The 8379-nt window shown below is 41.4% G+C and overlaps 1 pseudogene; it reads left to right on the plus strand.

Moving 5' to 3' along the window:
• Nucleotides 1-8145, plus strand: part of LOC125931293 (dynactin subunit 6-like) — a 14338-nt pseudogene extending 6193 nt beyond the window's left edge.
• The last annotated feature ends 234 nt before the right edge of the window (nucleotides 8146-8379 follow it).

Raw genomic sequence — 8379 nt, forward strand, 5'->3', positions numbered from 1 at the left:
AATAAAATAAAATAAAATAAAATAAAATAAAATAAAATAAAAATAAATCATGCCATTTACAGCAACGTGGATGGAACCGGAAGGTATTATGCTGAGTGAAATAAGTCAGTCAGAGAAGGACAGATATATGTTTTCACTCATATGTGGATCTTGAGAAACTAAACAGAAGACCATAGGGGAGGGGAAGGGGGAAAAAATAGATACAAACAGAGAGTGAGGGAGACAAACCACAAGAGACTCTTAAATACAGAGAACAAACTAAGGGTGGATTGGGAGGTGGGGGAGAGGGAAAATGAGTGATGGCATTGAGGAGGGCACTTGGGATGAGCACTGGGTGTTATATGTAAGCCAATTTGACAATAAATTATATCCATTAAAAATAAATGATAAATAAAACTATATTTATAAATGGTTTTTGTGCATTTTTTAAAACAAGATATACTTTACATATAAAGCAAGCTTTTAGTTTATTCACATACTGTTCTCATTGACCTTATCCATTCCTTGAACTGTGTAAAGCCCTGATGGAGGTGCTATGGTGATAGGGTATATAAAGTCTGTAGAATCTAATCCTTGAACCAAACCTCAGGGGTAAATGTTGAGTCCCAGTGACAATGTCTTGCCCAAGGTCATACTTCTACTAAGTGGCAGAACTAAGATTTAAAATATGGCCTAGCACATAGTAGAGTCCCAGCTCATGTATATTGTTTGTGGAATAAATGAATGAGAGGCCTTTCTGATCACTCTTCTGTAGAGATCTTTGCTGCCCAAGGCTGCCTCCTACAATATCTTAATTAGAGTCTGATTGGATTTGACCACTAGAAAGTCTGCTGTGCTTTTGGTACATGGTTTCCTGTGCTATGAAGAGTATTGCTGTTCAGTAGGCTCATAAAGCACTCTCCTGGACAGCTTCTCAGGCCCAAATTTCTGCTCTTTGGCAGACTCTGTGCTTTATTACCTCCTGAGGTACCTAGCCACCTGCCTGTTCTCAGGTTGCACCGCCAGGCCCAAAGTTTGACAGTACTTTCCTGAGGGACACAGTTGTTTTCTCTGTTGCCCCAGACCAATGAGGGGACTCACAAAAGCCAGAGGCAACCACTTGCAGGGGCCTGGCCTTAAAAAGTGGAACACTTCACCTCTTGCACACCAGTTAGTGAATGATGTGATCTGCATTAAGTGGAAGAGGGCTGAGAGAATCTTCCAGAAAATAAACAGAAACCAAGAAGGGGTGTACACTTTCTCCAGATGGTGGGGCTCCTTTTCTTTTGGGACTCATCCAGGAGCTGGAAAAGATGCCAGAGCTGTAGGAGAGGATGAACAAGTGAGCTAACTATAAAGGATTTTGACCGTGGGTTCAAATGGGTGTAGCAGAATTACCTTAGACCACATTCCAACTTCACTATTTTTCTTAAATTTGTCTTCTACTCCATTCAAAAAAATAAGTTGCTTTCTAGCTTTTTTGTTTATTTTTTTGCAAAAGGGAGTTTGCAATCCAAAACATGGTTGAATATCAGACTAATCAGTTAAAAACATTTGAGTCCTATACAAACACCATAATCTAAGGTCTTGGCCCAAGCTGCAAACAATTTCCAAGAAACAAAAAGTGCTCAGCAATTAAGTTGAAGCTGTCCTAAAAGGACTTCCAAGGTTGAAACACTGTGGGTCTCAAGGGAGTGAGGAACAAGAAGCATTTCATTGAGAGTTCCCTACTCAATATAGTTCTCATTAAGAGCTCAGCAATTTTAATGTAATTCCAACAATAACCAGTCTGTGAGGAAGGTGTTGTTATTCTCCCCATTTAACAGAGAAAGAAGCAAGTTTCAGAGAGATGGAGTGACTTGCCCAAGGTTAATACTACTAAATGGCAGAGCCAGGATTTGAACTAGTGCCTAGCACATACTAGTTTCATCTCATGTATATTATTTGTGAAATGAATAAATTAATGAAAGGTATTTCTGACAATTATATCCAGTAGTATTTTTCTTTCCTGTTTATGTTTCTGACACTTCATAACAAAATTTTCAAACATAGAGAAAAGTTTAAAGAATTTTACATTAAACACTTATATGCCCATCATTTAGATTCTATTACTAACATTTTACTATATTTGCTTTATCACATTATCTATTCATTTATTGATTCCCTCTGTCTATTCATTACTCCCTATTATTTTCTGGTACATTTCAAAGTAAATTGAGGACATCAGTACAGGTCCCTATAAATATTTCAGCATGCATATCACTACCATTTGTTTACAGTTCTTTTGTTTACAGTTCTTTCTTTTTTCTTTTGAGGTAAAATTTACATACGATGAAAGGCACAAACTTTTAATAAATCTTTGGGTGAGTTTTGACACAAGCTGCCCCTGTATATCCCAAGTCCCTATCAGTATATAGGACGTCACTATTGGGGTGCTTGGGTGGCTCAGTTGGTTAAGTGTTGGACTTCAGCTCAGGTCCTGGTCTCAAGGTTCATGAGTTTGAGCCCCGAGTCGGGTTCTGTGCTGACAGTGCAGAGCCTGGAGCCTGCTTTGGATTCCATGTCTCCCTCTCTCTTTGCCCTCTCCTGCTCACACTCTGTCTCCCTTCCTCTTCCTCTCTCAAAAATAAATAACCATTAAAAAGAAAAGAACATCACCGTCAACCCAGAAATTTCCCTCATATATGTTCTTAAATGCTGTGCAACTTCCCCAATTGAACCAGCGGCTCTGTTGGCAGCCAGAAGTCATCAATGATTCTAACTGGGAAGCTGTGTTGAAATTGCTTTTCTTTAATTGACTGATACTCTGGGGGAGAACCAGGTGGCATTTAACAAGATTTGGTCCTTTAGGGCCTTTCACTTTGATAAATTTCACCTGGAAGCATTTCTTCTCCTTTCAAGTAAACATTTGTGAAAGATTGCCTGTTGATTACGGCAATTAACTTTATCAGTTTAAACTGAGGTGAAACAATAAATTTATTTTATTGTGATTTAATGTCATTAAATGCACAAATGCTAGCATTAATGGCTGCTTTTTTCAGCAGGGACTCTTTCATCTGTGTTTGTTTAAAAGTAAAAATAATGCTGCTAAACATAAAATGTTTCCAGCTTTGTCCTCACCATGAACTCCACTCAGTTCATTGAAACTCAGATCAGGGCTAAGAGCTGAAATATACACACAACACTCAAAGGAGAGTGTGTACCTGAGTAGGATTTAGATAACCAAAAGGACCTTTCGCCTATTTTAAAAAGGCGTATTGGAGCAGATAAGCTGTGTTACCTCCTGGAAACCCAGGATTTTAGTAATTTGGTATTTAGTAAGAATCTGGCTATTCCATGATTTGGGGACTGTGAGAGGCATTATAGGTTGAATTGGCAGAGATAATGATGGGCCTACCAAACATGCCTGTGGCTTTGGTCCTTTTGGTTAATGGTACTGTTGCTGGTTGGCAGTGTGAGCATTGTCACTAGGACTTTTTATCTAGGGATTTTCACAATTTAAAGTTTATCAGAATTGCCCCCCAACGGATTAAAACACATATTGCTGTCCCACCCCCCACCAGAGTTTGTGACTCTGTAGACCTAGAGTGGGTCCTGGAAATTTGCATTTCTTTTTTTTAAGTTTATTTATTTTGAGAGAGAGAGAGAGAGGGAGGGAGAGAGTCGTGGGAGGGACAGAGAGAGATGGAGAGAATTTCAAGCAGGCTCTGCACTGTCAGTGCAGAGCCCAACATGGGGCTTGAACTCCTGAACCGTGAGATCATGCTCTTAGCCGAAACCAAGAGTCAGATACTTACCCGGCTGAGCCACCCAGGTGTCCCCTGGAAATTTACATTGCTAATAAGCTCCCTGGAGATGCTGTTGCTGATTCAGAAACTACACTTTTGAGAACCACTGCTTGAATGAATGAATGAATGAATGAATAGGATCCCTTGTGTGAGACCACATTTCTTCCCCTCCATAACCCTTTGGCATTATTTAGAGTTGAGTGAGAATGGACAGCCCCTGTGTAGCATGTGCCTGTTCCTGCTAAGTTTTAGAGTTGGGGGATGCTAGGGAGGAGAATATATACACTACCTGCTTCTCCAAACTACACAGCAAGAATTTGTGCTTGGCTTATGATGATCCTGTTTTTTTCACAGTTCTAACTCATCTTGCCACAGACAAGGAAAGAACCCAGGCCCCAAACCACATGGCATAGTTTTAATTAACTCCCTCCTGTGTCAGGACCCTTAGAAAGAGATAATATGTAGCCATGGAGACCATACGTCCCGTATTTCCTAGGACAGCTCTGATTTCACATATTATGTCCTCTTGTCCCCATAAATATAATTGTCAGACCATGTCCTGCTTTTGGGTTCAGAAAAGATTGTTCCCATATGCCTGGCCCTAGGGAGCCAAAACCAAGTCTTTGCTTTCTTTCTTAAGATTGTGGGGGCCAGGGCAAAAGCTTGGCTCTTGGAAAGGGCTAGAAGCTGGGGTAAATCTAAACATTTTAGATGAGCAACAAGCTGCTTGTTACTTTTTTTTTCTTTCTTTTTTTTTTTTTTAGGTATCTCTCAGTGATCCCAATTATAGATCCTTGTATGTTACAAATGTGAGATTTGGAGTCCTGAGAAGGACTGAATTGGACCTCTGGCTGCCTCTCTTTCTTCCTCCCCCTCCCTACTTCCACTCTCACCCACTGGAAATACCACACAGAAATAGCCCAGACAGAAGAGCCACTCAAAAGAAGGAAATCCCACAGCCTTCATTGACCGACCACTCAGCCTAGTATTTACCTACCTTCTCTGGCAGGAAGCTCTTCCTTCTTGCTAGCATAAGTCCCCATCATTGCAATTTCAGTTTCTTTTCCCTTGCTCTGCTTTCAATAAAAATTAACAATAGCTGGTCCTCACCCTCTGTGTTCTTTATGTGTTCTTTATAAAAAAAACCTAGTAAACCATCTTTCCTGGGCCCGGGTTTAACCATCCTTGGAGCTCCTTTTTCCTTCCTGCATATATCTGACTTGCCAACCATTTAATGATCTTTTGCCATAGGGAAGCAACTTAGGCAGTTTGGGCCAACAGTGCAGCAAAGTCTAATGCTTTATGACTTGTGCTAATGGACGTGCTAAATGTTTAGTAGAGACTATTTTTGAGCACACAATTGTGAACAATTTAAAGTGGACTGTACATGGAACCCATTTCCTCTCCCAGTTCCCCCAACAGGGCCTCCCCTTAGCAGCTGAAATGAGTTAGTGGCAATCAGTGCAGAGTAGGAATCCTGTGGTTTCTTCCCTTCCCTCCTGCTGGTTCAATGGCAGCTAGTCTCTTTAAAATGAGCTTTGTCCTTAGTATGGCCGGTAAATGTGACTTTAGAATCAGCTGGGCATGGAGTCTAGAAATCACCTTAGCCAAAAAGCAGGAGGTACTAATAGTGCTGAAGCTCCACATGAATTTTAGTAGAGGGTGGGGGGACAGGGGTGAACAGGGATCCATGAGCTAAAAATTGGACCCAGCATGTTTGCCATCTACAGAATGATTGCACCTCAGAGTTGTACAGGCCAGATTTGCAAGTTTGCAGAGAACTTGTCTGGCTTTTGTTTGGGGACTTGGCCTTGGTCCACCGTACCAACTCAGTGAAAGTGATGCCTACAGTCTGTGGCAGAAGTCCAGCCTCAGAGCCTGTTGGGTTCCTAAAGAGAGGAGGTAACTTGCCCATGCGATGGGATTCTCTTTTGTCAGGTGGGTTACCTGCCTTTGATGGGATGTGTTCCTGAACTGTTTGCATGGTGTGGGATGCTATCTTAGGTCACGCTGCAGGCTGATCAGGGTGACCTAGATCTAGCTGATGGCACTGCAGAGGAAAGGGATAGGGCCAACCCCTATTTGTCCTGTTCTCATCTTCTCACTGTTGGCTCCTCCCTTTTAATCAAACCTTAAAAGGTCTTCTCTTCATAAAGGCTAGCCAGGCAGTTTGCCTTGGCAAAGCTGCAGAAGCAATTCATAGACCTGGCCATAAAGAAGGAAGAGAAAGTGACAGAGAAAAAAAAAGTTGGCATTTGTATTAAGGTGTCATTGAGGGCTTCATCACAGATACACTCAAGACACAGACAGGAACAGAAATTGTCTTGGGGTGGCGGGTGGGGAGAGCAGTTTGATTGAAGCATCAGCTGCCTTGGCACTGAACCAAGGCAAATTGCCAGAGAACCATTATACTTTGTGTAATTCCATATAATTCACAGCAGCAACAGGTAATCTGAATCAGACCTGACAAAACTTCCCTATCACTTAGCGTCCATTAGTGCCAAATGCATACTCTACAGTTAAACCTTTTTAGTCATATCATGGTGGCTATATTATCCAAACCCCAAATCAGGAAACCTGCCTTGACCAAGGATTTTTTTTCCCTGACTCATGAATTTGTTTATATGAAAAGCCTCACAAATACATAAACACTAAACTGCGCTTAAACACTGAACAAATGGCCGTTAAGGAAGGAACTATAGTCACATGAAATTGGGTTAGTGCAAACTCCCATTCAGACATTGGTGAGCCCCCCACCCCCTGCCATCATACACCTTTTTAGGGGTCTGAAGGAATTGGTTAACTAAGCACTAAATCAAATTAGAGTCTGTTTTAAACCCATCGTCTGGATTTGCTCTTAAAATTTTCCAGGATGGTAGACTGAAAGGGCCTTGTTGTAATGTCTGTACACAGGAAGGTGGAGTAGATGTTACTTTGAATTCCCAGATGCTGGGAGCAGTTAAATCTCCCAGTATTCATGGTCTGTTTGTGAGGGCTTGTGTGTGTTTTAAATTAACTTCTTAAGGCTGAGAATGTTAAAAACTAAGGAGAATCCTATATGAAGACAACATATTGTTACCATGTACCTAAGTTTACTTAAAAGCTTCATTCCTCCCATCAAATTAAGAGCCTAACAGTCACCTCTGGGCACTCACCACAAACAGGAGACAGTTAGCTCAAAGGATAATTATTTTGGAATACTCTGAGCCAATAATAATAATGCTTTTTAAAAGGCTTGGTGACTTAAAGTCCCTCTTTAACCAGAGCTCTTTGCATTGCTAGTTAAGGATCATGAGTAGCAATATAACTATGGAAAGCAAAAATGTTTTGTTGCATCCTCACAGAAGAAAATATCTTAAACCTCATATATTCTCTATCTTGTGCAAGTCACAGAACATCCATGAACCTCAGTCAGATGATCAGTGAAGTGAAAATGTTATTTGTCCAGAAGCAGGCAAATGAGTAGGATGACATCCTGAAATTATTTCAATTCTACTTTCAACAAATACTTATTGAGCAACTACTACACAGCTCAATACAGACATTTGTTTTTGTAGGTGCCAGCGATAGAGCTATAAAAATATGGTCTGTGTTTCCCACTATAATGTAGGTATCCTGCTGGAAAGCAAACATATCCAGAAATAAATGAGCTAATGTAAAATGATAAATTCTGTGAAGAAAATAAAACAAGATAATGTGAGGGAGAATGATGGGGATCAGGGCTGGGGAAAGAGAGAAGGCATCTACTTTATATTGGTGGTCAGGGAAGGCCTCTCTATGGAGGTAGCATTTAAACTGACCCTTGCATGATGAAAGGAGCTACATAAGGACCTAGAAAAAGAATGTTCTCAACAGAGAGAAATGCAAGGGCCAGTGTCCTAGATGAGGATGGCTTTGACCTCTCTGAGGAACAGAAAGTTCAGTATGACTTCAGTGTGTGTAGGAAATGAGGCCAAAATGGCAGGCATGGCCAGACTGTGTAGTGTTTCTAATCTTCTGCTATTTGAATTGCAAGAATCTTTCCTTGGTCTCCCTGTCTTATTTAATTAGTGAACATAAGTGCCAGATGTTAATGATAGGGGTGCTTCATGTTTGCCCATAAGAACCCCAGGAAGAGGCACTGCTGGGGGGTGAAGGAGAGGCTAAGACAGACAAGACAAGCTCAGATGTCTGGCGGGGGAAAGAAGTGTGGATGGAAGAGAGTGTGTACTCAGGAGAAGTGGTTAGGGAGAGGTATAAGAAGTCTGGAGGAAGAAGGGAAGGCACCAGAGTGACCTTGGCTATGAGGAACATCTTCAGTGCCAAGGTTTGTGGCATCTGCTGTCAGAAGGTGTCAACCATTACAGGAGAAGATGCAGGGTTCTATCCTTGTGTTTAAGATTAGAAAGTGGGGATGAGCAGGGACAGGAGCTAAAAATCTTCTGGAGGTGGGGGGGAGGTAGTGGTGGTGGAGTGGGCCAAATGGGTGAAGGGGAATGGGAGGTAGAGGCTTCCAGCTGTGAAATGAATAAGGCATAGCATAGAGAATATGGTCGATATTCTTGTAATAGTGTTGTATGGTGACAGATGGTAGCTATACTTGTGGTAAGCCCAGCATAACATGTAGAAATGT

Source organism: Panthera uncia, chromosome X, assembly GCF_023721935.1.
Source record: "Panthera uncia isolate 11264 chromosome X, Puncia_PCG_1.0, whole genome shotgun sequence".
Lineage (NCBI taxonomy): Eukaryota > Metazoa > Chordata > Mammalia > Carnivora > Felidae > Panthera > Panthera uncia.